The sequence below is a fragment of the Gymnoscopelus braueri genome (genome assembly GCF_963280865.1).
Source record: "Gymnoscopelus braueri genome assembly, chromosome: 17".
Lineage (NCBI taxonomy): Eukaryota > Metazoa > Chordata > Actinopteri > Myctophiformes > Myctophidae > Gymnoscopelus > Gymnoscopelus braueri.
In genome coordinates, this window is record NC_137617.1 from 30,922,775 (window position 1) to 30,948,532 (window position 25,758).

A 25,758-nucleotide genomic window follows, 5' to 3' on the forward strand; every position below is an offset into this window, starting at 1 on the left:
ATAAAAGTGAGTAGGTTATACGCAATATGGGGAACATTAATGACAGACATACACCCTTATGCACCATTCACATTACATTGCCATTATTTTATAATTTAGAAATTCAAATTATATTATCCTAATGGGCAATAAAGGTGAACAAAAACCACAGGTGAAGATGTGATGTGAATCAATGTAGAGTGGGCACCCCCTCTGGAGATACCTCAGTCAGATGGATGGATGAGGGACAGACATGGTCTGGAGCCAGGCTAGGACTAGCCTTGGAAACCCATGCCTTTTTTTTTTGTTTCAAAAGAAAAAAATCCTGGGGGAACCTTGCAGGAACGGTGGTTTAGGAGTGGGAGTGAACCTTGTTATCTCCTAACCAATCAGAGTGCAGAGGGGCGTCGCTCTAAATTTGGTGACGTCAGCGTGTTCCATGCACAGGCCGGGGGGGGGGAGGGAATTGGTGAAGCAATAAGAAGCGGCGCTGGTACCGAGCGCAAGGCTTTGGATCCGCCCTTCAAGACCTTCGATAGGGCTGGCTCCTCCAGTCTAGGCTAGGACAGACAGCCAGCATATATATTTTTAATTCTCGCCCCATAATAATAGTATATAGCCTATATTCTAGGCTACTAGATGTTCGGCCCAAACATTTATAAACATACATTTGCTGACAGGAGAAGCCACTTGGCACATCACCATCTAGAAACCGGTATTTATACGGTACATTGCACAAAAAAAGGGAGTTTTCTCTCCACCACTTGAGTGGACATTTAGAGAGCGAAATAGACAACTCTTTGCAGTACAATTCTCTCTCTCTTTCTCGTAGCACAAACGTGCGCACACACACACACACAAACTTAAAGATGTACACACATTCTCTCCACAGATGTACACACATTCTCTCCACAGATGTACACACACACACACACACACACACACACACACACACACACACACACACACACACACACACACACACACACACACACACACACACACCTCCTGTCATTCAGGTTGGCCAGGCTCTGCAACCAGCCAATCTTTTAGGCTTTGTGTCACCTTAGCTTTTGTCTCTTATGCTTTGGCTCAAGCATGTTTGCTAACCTCCTAAATCCATCGTTGTTAACCATAGAAAACAGCATTACGACTTTGGCCAAATATCGCATCTTGTTATTTCTTCAGCTCTCAGGCTGTTCTGGGGAGGTATTTTTTGTTATTGTGGTAGCGCAATAATGTCAATATTATTACATTCCTAGTATTTTGGTTGCCTGGTAAAACATGCTCTGCATGTTGCATGTTGCTCTGCATATGGTATCAAGGTTTTACTTTTTAAGTTTTTTTACTGCTAAGAGCATTTTGCTGGGGTACAAATTTGCGGTTTTGTACCGGGTTTGTTACTTTTTTGGGTGTTTTTGTTCCGTGCGTGTGCGCGTGCGTGCGCGAAGTGTGCGTGCGTGTGAAATGTTTTTGTACCGGGTTTGTTACTTTTTTGGGTGTTTTTGTTACATTAATTCGGTTAATTCTGTACTCCATGAAGTGCAGATTGTCCCCAATGGGACTGAGTATGTCCAACCCCCCCCCCTCTCTCTGCGTCCCTGGCTAAGAGTTCCACTCTGGCGACAAAGCTCTTACCTTTTATTTGCAAAATTACATATCCCAATGCACATGGTTTTAGCAGAAGCTGTTTTGGAAAAGAAAACTCATCGCCTTAAAAAATACATTTTAATTGGATGCCTCAGCTGCGTTGACATTTGTGGGCTCAAAACTGCACTGACCCTGAAGTATGAATCATCAATCTGACTATCCAACCATGTACCCAACCTCTGCTTGAGCCTCCCTTATCTCTCTCCACAGCCCTTTCATTCCATCTCCCTCCATCCATTCCCTGCTGCTCATTCAGCCTTTGCTTGGTTACCCGGAGGAGGCTTTTAGCGTTGGAGAGAGCGGTAAAGGTAAACTCTGTTCCCACAGAAAGACCCTGAAATGGCCTCTTTTGAATACACAGTAATATGCAGTGTTCATTTAATTATGTGGTACAAATTATTAAGTGTACAAATGGGCCTGTGTACACGGCATTCCATTTTGCTGTGTACACACCTGCTCTCTCAACATCTCTAGACATCTTAAGTGCTAGTGTGAGTGTTTTATTTGAATGTGTGTCTATGTGGTCTCCTTTTCGCACTAGTGGCTTCCAGTATATATTTCTGTGTGTGTGTGCATGTGTATGTGTGCGTGTGCGTGTGCGTGTGTGTGTGTGTGTGTGTGCGTGTGTGTGTTTTAATGGCATCCCTGTTGCTATGGTTACATACTTTCTATTGTCTGTTTTTAGTCCCACTAGCGTTGGGCTCTAATGATGATAATGTCCGTCCATCCGTCCTAAACAAAATATCTCAAAAGATAAATGTGTGTGTGTGTGTGTGTGTGTGTGGGTGTGGGTGTGGGTGTGTGTGTGTGTGTGTGTGTGTGTGTGTGTGTGTGTGTGTGTGTGTGTGTGTGTGTGTGTGTGTGTTCTTCTCTACAAGCTTGTGTCTATGCCTCTCTTTCTGTGTGTTTGAGTCTGATTATGTCTGTCTGGATATGTGTGCGTGCGTGTGCGTGTGCGTGTGTGTTTCTGAAGGGGACAGGCTGTAGTGTGGGATGATGGGACACTATTAACCTCATGTGGCCTTAGGTGGTGGAGCAGAACACAATCTCATTACCACAACTTCAACTCAACATTAAACACCTTTAGCTCAGCGCTGGAGGGCATCTCGCCCCATCTGTCTGCCTGCCTCTGCTGTCCTCTCTCTTCATTCCTCCATCTCTGCCTCAGTGTTGTTATTCCCTGCTGGTCTTCCTGTCCCTCTTCCTTTGTGCGTCTCTCTGCATGACTAACTTCCTTCCTCTCTTTCTGCACCCATCTCTCTTTCTAGTCTCTGTCTCCTTTTCTGTATCTCCCTCTCTAGGCTGTCTCTGTCTTACTCACTGTATCTTTGTCCCTCTCTCTTCCCATACCCTCTCTCTCTCTCTGTCGATATCAGATCCGTCTTAACAGTTTGAGGGGAAGAAATATCTAAAAAACATTGACAGATGGGGATAATTTGTGTCTTACGGTGAGCATCATTTTAGAAGGGATCACAATAAAGTATGTGTACTATAGTAACACACACACACACACACACACACACACACACACACACACACACACACACACACACACACACAAAATTGTGATGGTAGTGAAAGATGAAAATTAAGTTCAGATCAGAACATTCCCTTCCTACAAAATATGGCCTGTGAGAGGTTCCAAGTGATCACTAAAAGTATAGCTCAATTTGTAGTTCCATATTTTGGCTCTACTGGATAAAAAACATGATGGTTCTTTAATAAGATCCATAGAAAATGCCCCATCAATGAAGAGAGCTGTAAAACCTCTTTCAATTTCAGGATGGAACCATTTTACAGCGTTGCCTTGTAAAATACTACGGTGAGAAAGTTCCAGAAGCTGTCATGTTTCATAGCAGCTGCCTGGAGTGGAGTGGAGTGCCATCGAGTGTGTCTCACAGTGTACGGTGTATGACTGCACTGCCAGACACAGCATGTCAAACTTTGAGTCAGGAGAGTTGAGCACATCTCAGAGGAGGACGATTTAATATTGATGGGAGTAGAGGAGAAATTCCAGAAGTCAAAACTTCCCGTCTACTTTTTGGATGCATTCCTACTAGAGTTTGCTGGTGGCATGTGTCATTCATGCCCCTCCTCAAGGAAACTCAATTCCTTTCTGACGGCTGTCAATGACAGCAGATGAGAAAACGGTGAGAAAAGTAGCAGTTTGCTATATGAACCTGGGAGTGGTCCTGGACAGTCAGCTGTCACACATTGCAACAGCAATCACTCTGTCCTATAGATTTGCACTTTATACCACCCGGAGGATCAGTCCCTTCCTCACCAGTAAGTCTACCCAGCTACTTATCCAATGCCCTCCTTGCTGGTCTGCTGGCATGCTTGTGTAGAGCGTATATAGACCATAATATCTAACAGCACATCACCCACAGCATTAACTCATTCACTGCCACAATTATTGCTGGCCGCGTTTGCCCACTGCCAGAGATTTTTCATTTAAAAAAAAAAGTACTCAGGAGCCGAGATACAGAATTTTTAAGTTTTAAGTTAACAAGGAAGTGGATGGGAGTGTAGATCTTTAAACAATCATATCTCCTTGGTCTTTGGGTCAAATTTGAAAAAAAAACTAAAAAAAAAAAAAAAAAAAAAAAAATAATTTTTTTCAAAAAAAAAAAATTACGTTTTTTACGTCAGTGGCAGGATTGGTAAACGGGACAAATTACGTTTTTTACGTCAGTGGCAGTGAATGAGTTAACAGAGAGACAGCTAGACAGAGAGAGCAACAGAGAGAGAGTGAGAGACACACTCTGTGCTGTCTCTGTCAGACCGTATAAGGCTGCTTTCATGCAAGTTGCATCCACATTTCCAATATTCCTTACTTGTACAGTATATCCTACATAATGTATTCAAGTGGCACTTCCTGGTGGGGAAACCTTATATCCGACACCATGTTTGACCATGCTTTACAATTTGTCAATAGAGAGAGAGAGAGAGAGAGAGAGAGAGAGAGAGAGAGAGAGAGAGAGAGAGAGAGAGAGAGAGAGAGAGAGACAAAAAGACAGAGAAGCAGTTTAGTTACTGTATGTCCTCAGACAGAATATTGGGTATATATTTGCACTCTACTGAGTGCACATTTGGCACTATACTTGACCATTTACTCTGTTATTGGTTGATGCCAATTGTTAGGGTTCATATCATTTACTCTGTATGATCTTGCAATTTGTAAGGCACTCTGGATAAGAGCATCTGGATATAATACATTCTTATTAATACCTGCCCCCTATCCAGTTTAAAAATATATATACTTGATGATCGGCGCATACAACCAGTACTTGCACTAAATGCAAGTTTTAAAGAAAACCATAATCCAAAACAAGACAAGCAAAACAAAACGAGCAACAAAATGAGCAACAAATTAAACATATATAGTAAACAACTCCAAAGTCCAATCCTTTCCTCGTCGTCTTCTTCATAGTCTAATAATGTTAATTTCATACAATTTTTTTAATCGATAAATATTTGTACAACCTTTTAAGTCATTGTGGATAGAATTCCACATTCTGACTCCTATGACTGAAGGACACATCTGCCTCTGAGTGGTCCGTGCAAACTGATGCTTAAAATCAAATTTCCTCCTACTATCCCCACTTTCTGAACTACATTGCCTACCAATAACGCATATATGCATTCTTTAGAATCCATCACTTGCTTGCAAAGAACGCATATATGCGTTTTTAGAAAAATTTGACCCAAAGACCAAGGAGATATGATTTTTCGAAGATCTAGACTCCAATCCACTTCCTTGTTAACTTAAAACTAAAAAAATCTGTATCTCGGCTCCTGAGTACTTTTAGTTTTTTCAATGAAAAATCTCTGGCAGAAAACAGCAAAAAATCTGAAATAATTCTGGCAGTCAATCGGTTAAAACAGCTTTTGCAATTAACTGACTGTGTGTAATCACATACAGACTTTATGTGTAATGGGAGACTGGAGTGATAAAAGGTACATGAGGGTGATAAGCCGTAGAAATGTTTAAGTACGTTTCCCTTATTAAAAGTATTTATTGTGAAAAACATTTGCCATTTTAGTCACATCACTAATCTCCACTGCATAAAATAAGCCAACCTGTTTCCATGAGAGCTTCCCACCTAAAAGACATTAAATCAGAAACTACCAAAATCAATTCATCCTGCACATTATTGTGCGGGATGGGCAATTATTATTGGACAAGTTCATTTGATTCCATTTGGAGGCTACTGGCTATGAACTTTATAGGACTAATTCCAAATGTGGGACAAAGAGGACAGGACATACTGCTTGTAATTTTGGGGCTGGCCACACATTTTCTTTTTTATGATTGGTACTTTATTCCTTTTTTGCGACAGACATACAGAAAATATATGCACTTTTCCGAATCATGATGTCCACACATTTTCAGGACAATGAATCACACTCATGATGTGAACAAATAGCCTACACCCTCTTGTACAATATAATTTACCTAATTATTTTAATGCACTAGATGTGAGTGGATAAGAGCATTTGGCATCAGCGTAGCGTAAAACAATTTAACCACAGCAAATTTTGTACGGTAGGTTGGATGCAGCCATCGAAAGAAACGGAATGTCGGCAGTGGAGCACCTTTCATTGATTACAAAAGGGAACATTCCCTAACGCTGACACAATGCAACTTAACTCATTCACTGCCAAAGACGTCTTTTGACGGCTGTAAATCGAGTGCCCACAGTGCCAATGACGTTTTTTGACGTCTCTTTTGTATTTTTTCTATTTATTTTTATTTATCAAAAAAAAAATGTTCACAGAACCAGGAGATAACGTGATCCAAAGATGTACTGCTCCATTCACTTCCTGGTTAAAGTATTTGGGAAATATTCTGTATCTCGGCTCCTGTTATACAATGTATTCTTGGCGAGACATGCTATTTTCAATGGCGTATAAAAAGCAAACGGGAGCTAGCAACCATCAAGGGATCGATCATACTGGAGATAAATATTCTGTGACTACTTGAAAAGGTTACGGTAGATTTATTCTAGCAGTGAATGAGGTTAATCGTCGATGGAGCTCAGCCGTAAGAATCAAAAAGCCCCAATAGTGACCTTACACCCAACCAGATAATATCCGATGATAATATCAGTCTGTTTATAGAAAAGTTCGTCCGGCGCACGCGCGCGCACACACACACACGCACACGCACACACACACACACACACACACACACACACACACACACACACACACACACACACACCTATTTGTGAGGGTGGCTTTTAGTTTTATGCTCCATGGTCCTGGAATCAGCTCCAGAGTGACAGTAAACTGGAGCACTTGGTTGATTTGGATGATTTTAAAAACGTACTTTAGACGCTAAAAACCAAGGTCTTACTTGAGTTTGTATTAACACATTGCGTGCCAATCGCGTAGTTCTACGCAAACCTAAATAACAGTGCAGCGTGCCAGTCGCGTAGATCTACGCGAAGTGGTCTTTTTTTTCTTTCTCGCAGTGACACATTTCATTGTAGCACTCTCTCGCAGTGACACATTTCATTGTAGCACACCCGGAAACGGAAATGAATGTCAATCGAAGATTTTCGTTCCCATCCGCCGCCGCTCTAAAGCTTCCGCTAAATCGCCATTATCTCGGTGTTGTTTTTCTCCGCACTGAACGCTGTTTAATAGAAACTGCGACTACTGCAAAATGGAATGTCGCCGATTGAAAATGTCTTCTCTGGGCCACTCACACAGCTACCTGTGTGTCTACAAACAGTTTAACGCGCGAAGGTATTTAGCGAGGTCTGTGGCGAGGTGAAAAAAACAACAATAAATCGCTGGCACTGGTGAGTACATTATGATATTAAACTCTGGCATGGAATGTGTTAATGTATTTAATATATTTTGTGCATTGGTTTTTATTGTAATGTTATGTCGTAATCCTTGCTTGATTGCATTCTTGGCCAGGGCTCCCTGGTAAAATAGATTTCAATCTCAGTGGGACACCTGTTAAATAAAGGTTAAATAAAACACAAACACACACACACACACACACACACACACACACACACACACACACACACACACACACACACACACACACACACACACACACACACACACACACACACACACACACACACACACACACACACACACACCCACCCACCCACACGCACACATTGTCTATCCATTTGAGTTTGTGAGCTACGGCTCATTTGTTATTGTGGCCTGCTATCATTATAGTATAATTAAAGTAATACCATGCTGTTCATTCTTCTGTGCTGATTTATTGGCGTGGCTTAATTTTGTCAGTTTGAGATCTGAGGTTATAAGCACCATACTAATAGCAGGCCACCACCTACAGTACTACAACATGGTAACACTTACAGTACTGTAAATGAGCTGTGGCCTATTAGCAGTGTGCACAAGAAATTTGGCACTGAACGGGTCCAGCATTGTGCGAGATTAGCTCCGGACACACAGACAGACCCTCTTATAGACGGCTAGACTCCTGCAAAGTCACACTGTAAAAAGGTTATTGATCCCAGCTTACACCTATCGCCTATTGTACAAAACAGTGCTTTGTAGGCACATGTTGTGGGCAATTATTGGAATTGCATCGTAAGTATTTTGTAATTTGTCTTGAAGCAATTTGGTCAGGAGGGGAATTTCATTATGGCCTAAGACTACTCAGTATCTATGTAATAGGCAGATTGCACAAGAGAAAACACAGGGCTCTAAGGATGGATATGTCAGTCAGTTCAAACCACCTTTTGGTTGTGTTGTGTGTTAAGGAGCAGAGCAGACAGACCTAGTGGCACAACCTCTAGGTGCCATTAGCGGGGATTTTAGACCCAGTTAGTCTTGTTGTTTTCTCTCATCAGCGGAAACGGAACCTCTTCTCCCTCTGTCACTATCTGGCTGTTTATCCACTACATGCTGATGACACACTGCTGGGCGGCTCCAACCTCAGCGGCAGACACGCTCCACTGTCCATCAACACAATTTTCAAAATAGGAGAAAGTTGACATCATCCGTATCGACGGAGACTCATGATTGACTGTCTGTGCTCACCCTATGACCAACTGTAGGAGTTAGCAGTGACACACAGGAATCAGGAATTGGTATGTATAACGACTAAATTGGAAGATAAAGAATTGTCACAGACAGACAGACAGACAGACAGACAGGCAGACAGGCAGACAGACAGGCAGACAGGCAGACAGGCAGACAGGCAGACAGGCAGACAGATAGACAGATAGACAGAGATAGAGAGAGATAAAGATAGATAGATAGTTTATTGATCCTGAAGGAAATTATTTTGTGCAGCAGTTACGGGAATAGCGAGGGTTGTACAGCACATGACACGGTAAAATTAGTCACTTTAACCAGCATCTACAGTATGCTGTGTTACTACCAAATGAAACATGTAATATAACTGTCCACACCTCGAAAGAAGAACAAACATGGAGCAAGTCTCTGAACTCCTATCTGTGTTCGATGCTGTAGTGGTGATCAGATCGGAGCCTGCATGTTCTTCTCTAGCCCATAAAAGAGCAAATCGTGGCCCGTCAAATGTCCTGGCTTCAACTTGGCAGCCTGTCTCTGAGAATCCTTGCTCTCATCACCTCTCCTTCTTCATCAATCTCTCTTTCATTATATCTGTCCCTCTATTGACTTCTTGTCTCTCTCCTCCCCTCTTCGTAATATTTGTCTCTCTTCCATGCCTACCTACCCACCCTGATCTCTTCTTCTTGTCTCTCCATATTGATTTCTCTTTTCCATCTCTCTCTTCATGGTTCTCTTGTTCCCTTGCTCCCTGTCCCTCCCACTTCTCTGTCACCAGTGGTTGTGAGAAGTCAATGACTATAGACACATGCAAAACAGAAAAAAATAATGCTTAGCTATGATTAACACTAGCCTGGTAAACCCCCTCCCTCCGGAAATCTCATTTGCATTTGATTTCAGGGAGGTCTGGGATTGCGAAGGGAGTAGAGATGGCCGAACCACTGCGCATACGAACCAATCAGCGGCTGCTAGGGGCGGGATCATCCAATCACCTGCCTAGTAGCTTGAAAAAAAGAAAAACTGTCTGTCATCGATTCTGCGCCCGAAGTCTCAGATGCAAGTACGCTGTGAAACAAAATGTGTGTCGCAAGCTTTCTTCCATTTGACGGTGTCAGGTTAGATTAACACATGATTTATTTTAACCTAACAGTTAAACATACTGTACAATAAAGTCAACAAAATCACTTTTGGCCGTAAAGGTATGGGCTGAAGGCGAAGCTTATTTTGCCTACCTTATTACCATTTAAATACTATTTTAATTAAATTAAAATAAAACCTAATGTATGTAGCCCTGTCACTTGCATGCCAAGCTGACAGGCAGCCCCAGAAAACTACCGAGTTGAAAGATGTTGTAGTGTTGCTATTGATGACAGCGTTCATGTAAATTATGTTGCATGATTGGCAGTCAGAGGAACGTGCATGGCAAAACAACAAGTGAGGAAAAAGCCTCAGTGTTTATGGAGCATTTTGAGGAACAATGAATGTTGTGGCGATAACAGACCACATAGCCAGAGTGGGGATACACTACGGCGCATTACACAGTACACCAAGAATACCTCAAAGCTGCAAAGATGTCAAAATCAGATCTTAACCCTTTAAGACCTGGAACTGTGTCATTTTTAGATTTGAGCTAAAAAGCATTCTTTTACACTTTGGGCTATTCAAAAATAGCAGATCTACAAGCTCATAGCGCGGCACCGAGTGCCGCGCTACGAGCTTGTAGATCTGCTATTTTTGAAAAATCGTGAAAATGTGTGCAAATCTTTGAATATATATATTTTTAAAGCGAACATTTTTAACTAAAATCATTGCTTCTGGGGGTTCCTGGAACTAAATATTTTGATGGGGGTCCGCGGCCAAATACATATAATTTTGGGGGTCCTTGACATGAAAAAGATTGAGCACCACTGATATAGAAACATACGTTTTTCAGAATAGTTGCGGGATTTAGGAGACATGTAGAATCGGCTTCAGGTCTCAATGGGTTAATAGGGTTTTGGCTACAGTGGTACAGGTTATTAATTTAATAGGTGCACAATTATCTTTGACACGCAGTCCCTGCTTTACGAAATGGGCTGTGTGTGTACAACGATATCCCTATCATGTACCTGTATACCTGTCAAGGTGGCTAAGCTGCAAAAAGGTTTTTGGAACGGTTTGTCAGCTGCTTTGATGGGATAAAATTCCGTCCAGGCTGAAGAAGGCTTCACAGACTACACAGAAGGCTGGGAAATGGGTTGTGAAACGAACGTGTTTCATGGATACAACTAGACACATAATATAAACACACAAAGTGAGACAGCAAGGTGCAGGTGAAACTGTTTTAGGCATGTCTGTTTGACGTATTAAAATGCTCAAGCTTAAAAGTTCCAACACTGTGGATAACCAATTTTGCAAAGCTGTGGAGACAGTTAAGACACCACAGCAGCACACGATCACAGAATCTGCTTTTTACCTGCTTCACATCAACAGGGAAATTCAGCTATCTCAGGAATGCTGCTTGGCTTTGTGGTCTGTCTTTGGATAAACACATCTCTGTGAACAGATATTGTCATACATTAAGAATGTGCTATACCTCTCCCGCAGTCATTCTGCAATTGACTGACTGCCTTGTTTTTGCAACGTAAAGTGACTGAATACAATCCGCATAGGAAAGCAGGGCCGGGGATCACTGTTAGGCATCTGTTTATAAATCTGTATTCCCACCTCTAAAGATACAGGTTAGGCTGAAAATTGCCTGTACTGAAGTGAACAGTAGGCGTGATGTGTCTTGCAATGGACAAGTGTTCCATATTCCTTTAGTGGGATATGTTAATATGGCACACTGGGTAACAAAATGTGTTTGCATACAGAACTGTACTTATTCTCAAAGCCAAATCCACCACCTATCAACTCAATCTCCTCCCCACTAGCCTCGTCAAAGCTTGTCTTCAGTCAATCTCCCAATGATAAAATGTTTTAAATAACGCTCTTCTGGAACTGTACAACTCACTCTCAAATTGGCATAAAAAAAACCAGGTGACCTGAACCAATATAGGCCCATTCCCAACCTTCCCTTCATCTTCAAAACTCTTCATGAGAGGGTGGTAGTCACTCAATTTCAGATCCACCTTGGCTCAAATAACCTCTATGAGCCTTCCATTCTGGATTCCACCGTAAACACAGTGCTGAAACAGCCTTGTTAATACCAATGGCCTCCTCCTTGCATTTGACACCAGTCTGCTTACCAGTCTCATTGTCCTTGACCACACCCACTACTTCTCTAGAACACCTGGCTGGCACTGGGATCACTGATGTTACACCTACCTCCTTCCCATGGGCAAGATGCTCTGTCACCATGGTGTCCACTGTCATTGCTACGCCGATGACAAACAGCTATACCTCCCCACTAGACCCAACACTGGCCTCGCTCCCACCTAGCCCCCACTTGGGCCTGCTTTATTTGTGATTGTGCGCATTAGCGCGCTACAAGCTCACAAAACATTGCACCGCAAAGCATTGTGGTTGACTGATTGATTGATTGATTGATTTGAATACTTTATTAACAAGTTGCAAGCAATGCTAAAAGGATAACACAAAAAAGGCTTGATGGCTTGTTTCCTTCGTGGTCCTATGTATTTGATTCACCATAAAGCCATACAAGACATACACTACAATACAAATCATCCTCAATGCCAGGAGCAATAACAGGTGTATGTACAGAAAACAGCGCGGGGGGTGGGATGGGAGGGTATTACTCTCTGATGATGGCAAGCTAGACTTATCTAGGTCCTGTTGCAAATTGCGGATAGGTGCTCTTTTATGGTTGTTTTGAATGAGGATAAGGAGTCACGCCTTTGATGGCTGCTGGTAGGGTGTCCCACATTTAGGTTGCAGAATAGTAGAATGCATTCATCCCCATGTTTGTGCTGAGTTTTGGGAGGTACGAGATCAGTGGAGCTCCCTCTGGTGAGCATGTAGATCAGCTATTTGCAGGGTATAACACCTGCCTATACTGTAACTAAATATATACATCAATTTAGCTCTCCTCCAGGAGTACACCCTGCGCTGTAACTCTTGACCATTAGTTCTCAAAGCGGGGTCCAGGGACCCCGCTTTGATCCCAGGGGTCCTTGGGGGGGGGGGGGGGGGTTCCAGGGGGTTCCAGGGGTCCCCAGCAAAAGTAGTTAACCTACAGTAAAGCATTACAACCATCTTAAACACTTTATCCATTTATACGTTGGCTAATCGGAATCATTTAGAATGTTTAACCCCAAATCGTCCCTGGCACGAACCCGGACCCCCTGAGTTTTTCTTCTTTTTTTTTTGGCCCAGGAGTTGTTTTTTTTTGCTCAGGAGTTTGGCCATACGTGGCACGCAGGGGCTTCACTAACCGGGCCATGGCCCCACTGGCCCTAATGACGCTACGCCAGTGATCTGCGCTGCCAAGTGGGCGCTGCGTGGGCGCTAGACGTTCGGCCCGCTACTTCTAGTACAGTACAATGCATGACACACAGACACACCGGCAACATAAATAATGCAATCTTCTCCCATAGAACTCTTGGAAACGTATCCATCCACAGGGGTTTAGACAAGGAAGCCATAGACACACTGGGGAGAAATAACTCCTCCCAGCATGCAACATCACAAACTACAGCAGCTATTGGATTCTGAGCCAACATCCCATTCCCTTTAACATGCCCCTACTTTTCCAGGACAGCTAATCAAACTGAGTGTGCAGTGGGTTATAAAACCAAAACACCACCAGAAATAACAAATGCTTTTACATCCGTCTGCTTCCTTCATTTTCCTCTTTTGTATATATATTTTTTCTCTCTTCATACCAGTAACCTGAAAGCTGATTGTATGACATTCTGTATAGTAGTGTGTATATCTGTCTGATTCTTATATGTCATCATGATTTGTGTGCATGGGGTTCTCATCTTAAACAAGCTGCGTGCTTAACTGAGTCTTCCAGTTTAGTAGACCTTGAATTGTGAATTTTGTACTTCCATGTACTGTGATTCTCATGTCTTACTAAATAAAAGTACATCAATCAATCAATCATCCTGTCATTTTCACTTTTTTAACGGGTTTCATTTGCCTATGTAAATGACCAGTGGAAAGTGGGTTGTCTCACTAGCACATTGTCTGTGATTCTTTCTCCCAGTAAACGGTACAGACACATTAGAGGACGACACCACCAGTAGCGTCAAATACAGGCAGGCTGTCAGTGTTGGCCTTTTCTTCCGATGCGACTGAATGCTGACATGTATTTGGTATCCTCACGGAGGGAAGATCTACCCCTCATCCTCATAACCACTCAAGAGGCCCTGGCTTTTAATTAACTACTGTGTCATACTAACCGGAAAAATAATTACATTTTCCCTCGAAAACTAGAGCCTCTGTTTTCTTACATTGCTTAGGAACCAAAGACACAAATTGCATAATACAAATTTTTTTTCTTCTCTCTGAGGCATTGTGCCGCAGTAAAAGTAAAAGTGAAATATTTGACATTATCAAAGCACCTCCACGACATGGCAAATGTATACAATTCTAAAGCAGACCTTATATAACAGTTCCAATTGTAAGAAAGACAATTCCAGGATAGGCATTCCAATGAAGCCGTGTGCATGTGGCCGCATTTACAGTATGTGTGGTTTTTCTGTGTGTTCAGCCCTTTTAGGACTAAAGTACTGTATTGGAATTCTGGATCAATCAGCAATCGATAAGGCACATAGGAGTCGAGACAATATTCTAGGTGGTGGTTATGCTTCTTGAAGGACAAACTGAACCATAACAAGATAGGCTGTAACAATAGCTATTAGGCCTAGTGGAGACATCTAGGCTCTCACAAGCTGTCAAATATCATAATGTATTGTAGAAGTATTATAAGTGATGGTAAAATATAAAAGTTAGATCTAAGCTGCCATATAAGTTCTTCCTCAGTACGTATAGTTGTATTGTGTTGTAGTATTGCGATAATAATGTGTGGCTATCACAAAATCCCACAGGCACACCTGGACTTGTCTCATGGCACACCATTTGGAAACCACTGCTCATACCCTACTTCACAGACACTCCAATTACATGGATGTCAATGTCCTGCTCCAATATGACTGGTGCACCAATTTAGTCCAGCGGGGCTATCGTCGCAGCGTCAAGCAGAGATTTGAAATCTTTTCTCTCCGGGAGATTACTCTGACTGTGTTCTATTTGTATTCAGCCAACAATTTTCTGAATGGGCACAGTATGTAATAGGTCTGCGATTAGGCTCATTAAGAAGGTTTGGTGCCTCATACTGGCAGTTCTGTGTATGACACAGGTGTTGTCTTCACAGCAGATAATAGTACATATGTGATAAGTATTGGAGTGTAAATGGTTGTCACCATAGCAACACAAGCACATCTTCACAACTGTTTCATAGCTTACCAATTCATGTGCAATTAGTGGACACAGTCGCTAAATATATCCATTTCAGAAGGAACGCTGACCGTGTTGGAAATGGACCATGTTGATCATCAATTACATTGAATTTACATGACAATTCAATGTGTTTTAGCATTAAAAACTCATTGCACAGGCGCAAGCACACGTGCGCGCACACACAAGTTTAATTAGTCCGACTTAATGCATCAGTGTTGTGAGTGTTGCCAAGGTGCTAATGGAAGAATAATTTCCCTCTAATGCTGGCCAGGCAACCTTTTTGTCTCCACAATGGAGGAGGTGACATCCCAAGGGACTATTTATATCTGCAAATGTCACACATGCATTCACAGGCACACAGTCACACACAGACATTCACTCATACACACACAGACATTCACTCATACACACATATACAGTGGCCTAATATTAGGGTTGTGCTGATAGACCATAACATTGTGTATTGACAACCTCTTTTTTTCACCGTGCCGTACCGAAAGAACAAACAAAAAAGGCTTCAAAAGTGAAAGAGAGCGAGAAACAGACAGACAGACAGTTGTGTTTGTTGTGCTGTTACTGACCAGGCTGATTGAATGATTAACAGAAAGCAATGTGTGGTGGTGCCCACTGAGGTCCTCATTGGCTGCCATTTGTCCTGGTGACACTCAATTTGAATTAATTTGATTGATGGGATAGCATGCGCGCACACACACACACACACACACACACACACACACACACACACACACACACACACACACACACACACACACACACACACACACACACACACACACACACACACACACACACACACCAGCTGATCTCAGAGGGAGGTCTGTCACAGACTGGCTGATGATTGATGAAGACATCAAGCAAAGTGTGCGTGTGTGTGCGTGTGTGTGTGTGTGTGTGTGTGTGTGTGTGTGTGTGTGTGTGTGTGTGTGTGTGTGTGTGTGTGTGTGTGTGTGTGTGTGTGTGTGTGTGTGCGCGCGTGCGGGCCTAAAGGTGTGTGCGTATGTCAGTGTGCATTTGTTTATTTGACAGGCTCCCAGATAAATCAATGAGTCCTAGCTTGGTGCCCGGCCCTTAAATAACAAGCCACTGACCTGTGGGACACCACTATATATCACACACACACACGTACGTACGCACACGCACACGCACACACGCACACACTCGCATCTATGTGGGTGTAATGAAGTGTGGATCCTGTTGACAACAGTGTCATGATGATGATGAGGAAGATTGTGATGATGATGTCAAATTGTCTCCAACATACAGGTTCCTCAGCCTGGAAACCAACAAACACATCTTATCATCACCAACACGGTCTAAGTATAATCCGCAAGGATAGCTTTAATTATCTCCACCAGGCCGGAACGACTGGGAGGCGGAGATTGTGTTTTTTCCCCCTGTTTGTGTGTGTGTGTGTGTGTGTGTGTGTGTGTGTGTGTGTGTGTGTGTGTGTGTGTGTGTGTGTGTGTGTGTGTGTGTGTGGGGGAGTGGGGATGCAGGTGGGGGGTGGTTGCGGGAACTGACCAAATAATATAATAATAATACAAACAGGGACACTCCTGTTTTCCTGTTTCTCTGCATGTCGCATTGTTGTCAACTTTTTGAAAGCCAGTTCAACTCTGCCACGGGACGGGTGTGTGTGCTGTGTGTGTGTGAGTGTTTGTGTGACGAGCATATATGTGTGTGTGTGTGTGTGTCAGACTGTTCCTACCTGCTTCATAGAGCTAGACCTGCACTCGCCTTTCATTGAAAATGAATTACTGCTGCCTAAAGCCTTCTGTATGAAAAGCTTGACTGATTATGTCCATTCGTCGGATTGACGTTCATTTTATTGAACTCAGTTGCCGTGACTTGACCTTAGCATGTAAAGTTCAGCTGTGAAAGACAGAGACAACTGTATTCTACAACTTAAGTGACTATAGTACCTGTACGTTTAAGGCAATCATACTAATTTGAGGGTTGATTCAGTTGATATTGGCAGTGTACTACAACCGCACTGACAACTAGTCATTGGTTGTCTCACAGTCACATTGTCACTGTTTCCAGTTGAAAATGCCTTATTTTTGTCGAGTGACACAGACACGTCAAAATCGATACACTTAATTTGTCAGGAGGAAAAGTAAATGACACTGCGCACACACACACACACACACACACACACCACAGGAAGTGGGATGACAAAGCTGGGTAATTAGTGCAGTTCCGGTCAGAATAATTAATGGATTATAACAGCGAGGAACACACACAGTATAATCCTCAGCGTTAATTTAGCTCTGAGAACGTTAAAATGTACCCAAATCTAAGTGTATGGGATGGGAGGGCTGTGGGATGGGATTGTGGGAATGTATATTTTGTTTCTATTGTTTGCTTTATTTTGTTATAAAAATAAATAAATTCAGCCATGATTTTCTTTTACATGTCTAATGTGTTTAGAAACAAATTGTTGAATTGTCTTTACAGGGTCTTTAATCCGGTGTCCTGTGTTTCCAGTTCAAACTTTCTGCCGAGCCAATCAAACAAAGCTATGGGAAACAGGCGTGCGAACTTGTGGAAACTCTGGACCAGAGTCATCATGCATAGAGTATATTTCTTTCTGTCTTTTTGTCTCGTAGCAAACTCAGTGACAGTGTGACTGAGCTCAGGGTCACTGGCCTCGTGTCAGACCAATGCGTAAACATGCACAAACACAAGCACAACCACAAGGGCGCTCCCTTAACCACATACTTTTCTCTTGCTCTCTTTGAGTACAAAAGACACATTCACTGATCCTTTTCCATTCTCTACTCGTCCCTTATTCACACCACTTTTCACTTACTTGGCCTCTCTACCTCCCTCTTTTTGGAAGGAAATTACTTTCCTTTCTCATTCTCATTATTCAGGGATGTTTCAAAAACTTCAGACATCCCTGAAGAAGACCTTTCCAGGTTGAAACGTTGGTATTTATTGACTAAATTATCCTGCATCGTGGCTATGAGTGTGTGGTCAGCAGCACTTCATCAATACTGGTGTTTTGATGAGGTTTTCTTGTTTTTGAGACTAATTAGCTAAGCCTGGCTACGGCTTTACAAAATCGTGAAAATTGTGGATCGTGATTCTGCCTGAAAAAAATCTTAATATTTTTGCCATATTCACCCCTAAAACACACACACACACACACACAAACACAAATTATATATAAATAAACTTGTTACAAATAATAACTTTTTGTCATATTCTGAATAATCTTGTTTTCATCACATAGTATGTTGAAAAGGGAAAATAAATCAATTGGCGCTTCCTCCCTCGCTGTATCTCTCACACACACACAACTTGAGGTTAAGTGATTCATTATTGATCCCTTGTGGGGATCCCACTCTCCCATCGGAACAGTGGGCAGCCACTGAGCATTGTCTGCAGACCAGTTCCAGCCACACACAGTGTGTTTGTCCCCAACATGCAGCTTTTTCTCAGGCACACTCTTCACTCACTCAAACACACATGAACTCTCTCTCTCTCTCACACACAGGGATAACCTACAGTACTTGTGCCGGCTGTCAGGACAAAAGGAGTGAGTGAGTGAGAGAGAGAGAGATCGAGAGAGAGAGAGAGAGAGAGAGAGAGAGAGAGAGAGAGAGAAGCCATGATATCAAGTAAACAGTAAAATCCTGAGTGTGTTCAAATGAACCTGTACCAATTTTCCGGTGTGCAAGATAACCTGTTTATAGAATTACCCCTGGACTGTTTCTGCATTCTAGTCATCCCTCTAAGAAGGTCAATTTTACCTTTGGGACAACTTAATATTCAAATCAACATCAACAATTACTCAACTTCAAAGCAGTGTTGAGCAGAACGAGAAGGCAGACAGAGAGAGAGAGAGAGAGAGAGAGAGAGAGAGAGAGGCAGAGGGGAAAAGGGTGAGTGACAGAAGACGTGATGATGATCAAAGCTTTAATAATAGATGGATTTTCTCTTTGAAATGCCACCCACACAGATCATAATCAACAGGGGGTGTGTGTGCGTGTTTGCGTGTGTATGCACACATGCATACATGCAGGCGTGTATACCATGTGTGCATTTCATCCAGTACATCCTGTGACTGTGTGTATCAAAGCACTCGCACAGGCTTATGTGTTGCCAGATACCCGTGCATGCACAGCAGCGCAACGGCACAAATGGACAATGCTTAGATCTGATATTGCCTCGTGCAATCGAACGCCCTCTCTCATCTCTGCTCTCTAAGCCCTGTCTGAGCCTCGGTGCAACTCATGTGATTGGAGATAGCAACCTGGGTAGACAGACACAGACCAGACTCGTCCTGGGAGGACACGCTCTAAGCAAAGGTGTTTTATCTTTTAATACCGCTTCTAAGAGGCACCGCTCATAGAAATTGTGTTTTGATCATTGAAGACTGTATGCTGGGTTTCCATTAGCCGGTATAGGCCGGTAATTGGCCAATTAAAATCTTAATTGGCCGTTAAATAAAAATATTGCCAGCCACCGTGGCTGGATATTAAATAAATAATAATACATTTTATTTATGTATAGCACCTTTTTAAACAATGTTACAAGTGCTTTACAACATAAAATCAAACAATAAATCAGAAAACTATTTGTAAAAATAGGATGACAAAACAGCAACACTCATCGAATTTACAGCATCGATGATGATAGATGCACCAATTGCTGTAGTTAGGGGGTTATATTGTTTTTTTTTTATCAAAATGATTTTTTTTATTAGATTTAAAAATGGTTATGGAGCTAGCAAGCCCAATAGGAGGCTGTTCCAGAGTCTAGGGGCCCTGATGGAAAAGGCCCGGTCACCCTTTGTCACCAGCCTAGACTTAGGAACAACTAGTAGAGGTGAATCAGAGGACCTCAGGCTATGGACAGTAAATTAAGTACATTACATTACAATACGGACATTTGCAACCATTGAAATAACCATCTGTGTGGTTTTCCGACAGCTTGCCTAGTAGCCTACTACCCTCCTACGCTGCTCCTCACAACAAACACAAACACACGCGCACTCACGCAGAAACACAGAAAGGCCTGATCTGCGCTGTGGTGGCAAAACAGACATCTCTTTGCAAAATGAATGAATTTATAAAGGGTGCAAGACAGTCGTGCAACCAACGTGAAACGGGGAGCATAAATGATCAGCATTTATCATAATATCGCAGCAGCAATGAAGGATACGGTGAGCCAAGCCTTTATCTTATGTTATACAGTAGGCTACTCATATTGCAGTTGAAAAGTTTTACAACATGTCACAAAATGACATCTCTCATCAATTCATTGCAATGAGTGAGTTGCTACAATCTGTAAAAGCCTCTGACTTTGGAACCGACCTGGATATAATACCGTACAAGCACAGTAACTATCAATGACATGGAGAATGCGTTTTGGAGCAAAGTGATAGAAGAACAGGTGAGTGACTATGGCATCATGAAACAGTAAACATTACAGTAAAGGTGACTCTACACCAAACAGATTATTTCAGACTACTTCAGACTACAACAGACTGGCAGTCTGTTGGCAAAAGTTGGCATTCAGTTCAGCACAAACCTGTCGGCCGACGGCACATTGTTGTGCGGAATGCGTTAAGGATATCAGATGACATAACTCTCTTCACCAGGAGGCAGCAGTAATCTGCAGCACTGGTCTGCCAGTGTTGCCAGGTTTGCTTATTATAAGCGACATTGGGCTTGTTTTCCTGTAAAATCGCTTTTCAATATTCATAGTTGCGGGTTGCTTTTGTTTGGGCTTGTTTCTGAAGTGTAGTTGCTTATTTGGGCTAGCATACAAGATTATTTTTGAAAATAGCTGATGTAATAGGTCTCAAGTGGTGAAACTGGTCGCTTCTTTTGGGCTTGTTTTCATAACCCAGGTCGCTTGTTTCACTCACAGAATCTGGCAACACTGTAGCCTCCTGTCTCAACTCTCCCCCCTCTTCACCACCCCATGGCTAGTATCGACGGCTCTACCGGTCGGGACACGACCAAATCTGCTCAGTCGTTGATCGACGGTAATCTAGAAGTCCCGGCACAACGGCATGGCGCTATCTACAACAGATTGTCGGCAGGTTGTCGGCAGGAGACGCTTTCCAACGCCTTCCGCGGCCGAGTCGGCCGATATCGGTGCAGTGGAGAGCTGCCTTGACAAAGACGAAAGCAGATTATATAGGCTACTAGCCTGCCTACATATCAACCGTTCATGTGTGTCATCTGTGTTTTCAGACCTGGTGTACAGAGAAAGATCTAGTAGCTATTGATTTGAAAACAATCACCAAAATAAGCTAAACCAGGCTTTACATCAATTTTATTATACCAGTGCAAAAAGTGTTGCTGCATATGTGTGTTTCTTGGCAACCATTCTGCTACTGTAAATGGCGCTGAAGAACTACATTACTTGGCGGAAGAATTTTGTTATCAATAAATAATTTATTATTTTTTTTCCTTTATAAAATGTTGCTAAGTATATGTATTAACTGTTTTATAAAAGCAATAAGTCACGTGAGGCCACGGTTTACAGTGATTTTAGAACAGCTAGTTCCATCGGTACACGCTACAAAAGGTGCACAAGAAGAACCAAGATCAACAACTACACAGCTGGCATGGGGTATGACCTCGACACTGGGTCTGCGTGATGAAATGCATCCTAGGCAGCAAATGGTGTCGGGATCCTTGTGGAAAGGGAAGCACAGAAGCGGCTGATTGGTGTTGAACACATAATCGTATATCAAAGCGAATTATCACAGCATCATTCCAGGGAAACCCTGTCCTCACGGTCATCGTAGCATACTCCCTTACATAATGCAATGGGGATAATGATGATAAAACACAGTTCCACAACCAGCTCAGGCAGACAATTTAAATGGTCAAGCCACCTAACTTCTTGGCCATCCTAGGGCGATTAAATCAATTAGTTCAATTAACTGTTGCACCCCTAATGGTGATCGACGGTCACTGTAACCCAAATCATACAATATAACTAATTTATACACAAATATTACCTAATACGAAAGGGACAAAGTTAGTCAACAGGCAGCAATGATTGAAATATCAATCATGAATATCAAATAACAACTATGTATGACCCTGTGAACATTTTGAAAGGTCAGTGAACAATAACACTGTGACTGAAACAAATATGTGATGCCTAGATTGTCAACATATTTCTATTTTAGTTTGATCAATGTCCATTCAGCCAGAAACAGACGTCAAAGGACCTGGGATTGCTCAATCAAAACTGGATTAACTGAAAGATAACAAAACCCACCCCAAACAAACTCAACAAAGTACAACTTCTGAACAAACTTCCTTGTATCTCTGAATAGTGGACACATAAACAGTGGCCTCCCCCCCACTGTCATATGTCCCATTCCTAAATAAATAACTGATCATGTTATGTGTCCCATTCCTAAATAAATAACTGATCGTGTTATGTCAGGGGCGCCGGAATGGAATATGACCTGGGGGGGGACATCAGGGCCACATGCACGCGCGAAATTCGGGTTATTTCGGGTGGGTTTGTTGATTTTTGGGGGGGATAATTCGGTTATTTCGGTTAATTCGGTTCGCCTCGCGCTCGCGGTGGTCACGAGGTGCGGGGGACTGGACTGATTTTATTATTTATTAAAAAAGTAATACAAAAATAACCTTTTTTTTTTTTTTTTGGCGGGACTGAATAGGGGGGGACACAGTGTCCTTTAATTAAACAGGCGCCGGCGCCACTGTGTTATGTGTCCCATTCCTAAATAAATAACTGATCGTGTTATGTGTCCCATTCCTAAATAAATAACTGATCATACATGTCAATGTGAGATATAAATGCAGACTCATTACCAAGTAAACCCAGATGCTGATGAGCCTTGGCAGCTCAACTGTCAGGACTTTGACCACAGGGGCGCCGTGCCGATAGCTGACCAGACCAGTGTATCCATTTGGCCCCATAGGTCAGGAGTCTATCTCCTGTTTCCGTAACACGAGGCAGCTTGATGTACTGTATGAGTACCCCCCCCCCCCCCCCCGGACATGATGCACATGCTAGTATGCAGTGTTAGGCAGTAACGAGTTACTTAATCATATATCACTGTAATATTATTTCTTTACCCAGTAACGAGTAGCTAACGTATTACTCTGCCAAAACTGCAATATTATGACATATTACTAGTTTCTAGGCCTGACCTCGACTAAGTCGACTAGTCGACTGGTTAGTCGCGGGGGGTCCGAGTCGACTGCGTGTCTCTTAGTCGAATCTAGTCGAGATTCTTTTTTTTTTGGGGTCAAATTTTTTTTTAATTGTTTTTTGGCCAAGTCTACACCTGCAACCACACGTAACTTCCACTTTATTCTTCTTATTCCTCGTCTTTGTATTGGTATTGTTTGTGTTGGAGCGCCTCAGTGCGGCTGCAGAGTTCATGTGCAACCTCTTCCAGAGAGAGATAGAGACACTAGAAACTCTGCTGGAGACACAAAACAAACTGTGTAGACTTGGCCCTTTGAAATAAAATGTATTTTGGCCATTAAAAAAAAAAAGTCGGGGACAGGCCTACTAGTTTCTGACCGAGATGAAAGCGCTCTCTCTCTTCTCCCTGTATCAGTCTATGAGCCAGCGCTGTGTGTGGATGTGTCCAGCAGACATGCTGCAGATCCGTGGAGCAGCGCATTTTAAACGGCAGAGGAGTAGGAGGTTGTCACAAATGCAAAAAGAACAGATTTACAAGCTATCAACACTGTGCGATGGTACAGGATGTTAGCTTGTAGATCATTTATTTTTAAGCATGTGCCATCACTCAAAGTTATGAAGTAGGTGCAGGGCTGGTGTGGGGTCTGACACAGGTCCGTGTTCCTCCGTGTGTGGCTCAAAAACGAAGCCATGTACACAGGCACGCATACTCTCAACACCAAATTTATACTTTGACGTAATACGGGGAAAATATCCAATCTACAAACTCACAACACGTCGCGGACGAGACGCATTTGAGCTTGTAGATCGGCCATTTTCAATGTGTTGTTTCAATATGGAACAATAAAAGACCTACTGTAGACCTGGTTGCTTATTTCTCTCACAAAATCTGGCAACACTGGCCATTACACAACATGGCGTTTTCATGCGCTCCTCAGGTTGACTCTCACAGTTCAAGGTTCTTTATAGTTCTTGTGTACAGGTACATAAGAGTAAAAAATATATATATTTTAGTTTCAGCATTCAGAAGAATGTCTGCATTCAGAAGAGCCTAATCAAATGAACCATTATGCATGGAGGAGCATGTTAACATAAACGCATAACACGACACGGCCGAATCCACATACCCTGAATGCACAATAAGCAAAAAGAAAATAGGGACATACTGAATAGAGAGAGAGAGAGAGGGACCGATGTTTGATACTGATTTGATTTCTTGTAAGATTTAGACTGCTCACAGTTAGGTTGAGCCTTTAAAACATTTGCAAAACCACAGTGGATTTGTGTAGAATGATAAGCCAATGAGCCATCTCTGTGGATGCCTGGGGAGTGTGTGTGTGTGTGTGTGTGTGTGTGTGTGAGCCTGTGTGTGTGTGTGTGTGTGTGAGCCTGTGTGTGTGAGTGTGAGTGTGTGTGTGTGTGTGTGTGTGTGTGTGTGTGTGTGTGTGTGTGTGTGTGTGTGTGTGTGTGTGTGTGTGACGTGTGTATGAAATGTGCTGCATTTCCAATTTTAATAACTCAGAATGAACTGAACGAATGACAATAGCACTCTGGGTGACAGGTTTAAAGAAACCAGAGATAGAAAGGAAATCATATGTTGAGTGCAGGAATGAGGTCAGTCACCCACTCCACTAAACATGCACGCACACACACAAAATATATGGATTCAGACACACACAGATGTAGACACACACACGCACGCACAAACACAGATGTGTATACAAACTGAAAATAACTCACTCATACACAAACACACACACACACGCGCGCGCACACAGACGGAAATACAGACCCTAACGAGTGGCCTCAGCACCATCACTTTAACCAGTTGAGAAACTCTTGTTGTCATATTATCTAAGTGTGAACATTAGATTGCCTCAGAGTTTAACTCTCCCAGAAATCTACAGTATTTGTCCAAATTTAGATGCTTTGCCGTAGCCTGGGGGGGCAGCCTATAATAGCCGGCCTGGGTACCTGGCTGACTGACTCACCGAGCTGAGTCTTAAGGGTGATTTATACTTCGTTGCGTGCGGCTAGGTTTCCTTCAAATCAGGTAATGGATCATAAAGTGAATTGATAGTAAGTTGCCAAGCTTTTATAACATTCAAACAGAGGTACAAAAGGGCTCTGGAATGTCATTTTGGGGTTTGTCGGTCCCTGAAATTGATGACGGGGGAGTCTGACCACGTGAGACCAGGCTTACACACACACACACACAGAGAGACTGCACTCTCTCACATGCACACCAACCAACCATCCAAAGCATCTCATCACCTAGCCACAGCCCGGGGCCAGCGAGGTTGGAAGGTGACATTTGGAAAAGGATAATTATTCATAGGTAAGACAGAGCTGTAGAACACACACACACACGTGTGGAAAAACGTGCATGCACAGAAACACATCCAAGCCGACGTGAACACACACACACTCTATGTGATATTCAGTGACATGGTCTCTGTGTCCATTTCGGTGAATAAATGTGGCAGAGGTGCTGGCGGCTGC

The 25,758-nt window shown here is 42.7% G+C and overlaps 1 protein-coding gene across 2 annotated transcripts in view; it reads right to left on the bottom strand.

The window, feature by feature from the left end:
• The window catches only part of slc39a11 (solute carrier family 39, member 11), a 103,304-nt gene that overhangs the window by 37,352 nt on the left and 40,194 nt on the right, over nt 1–25,758 (bottom strand). The window lies entirely within an intron of this gene.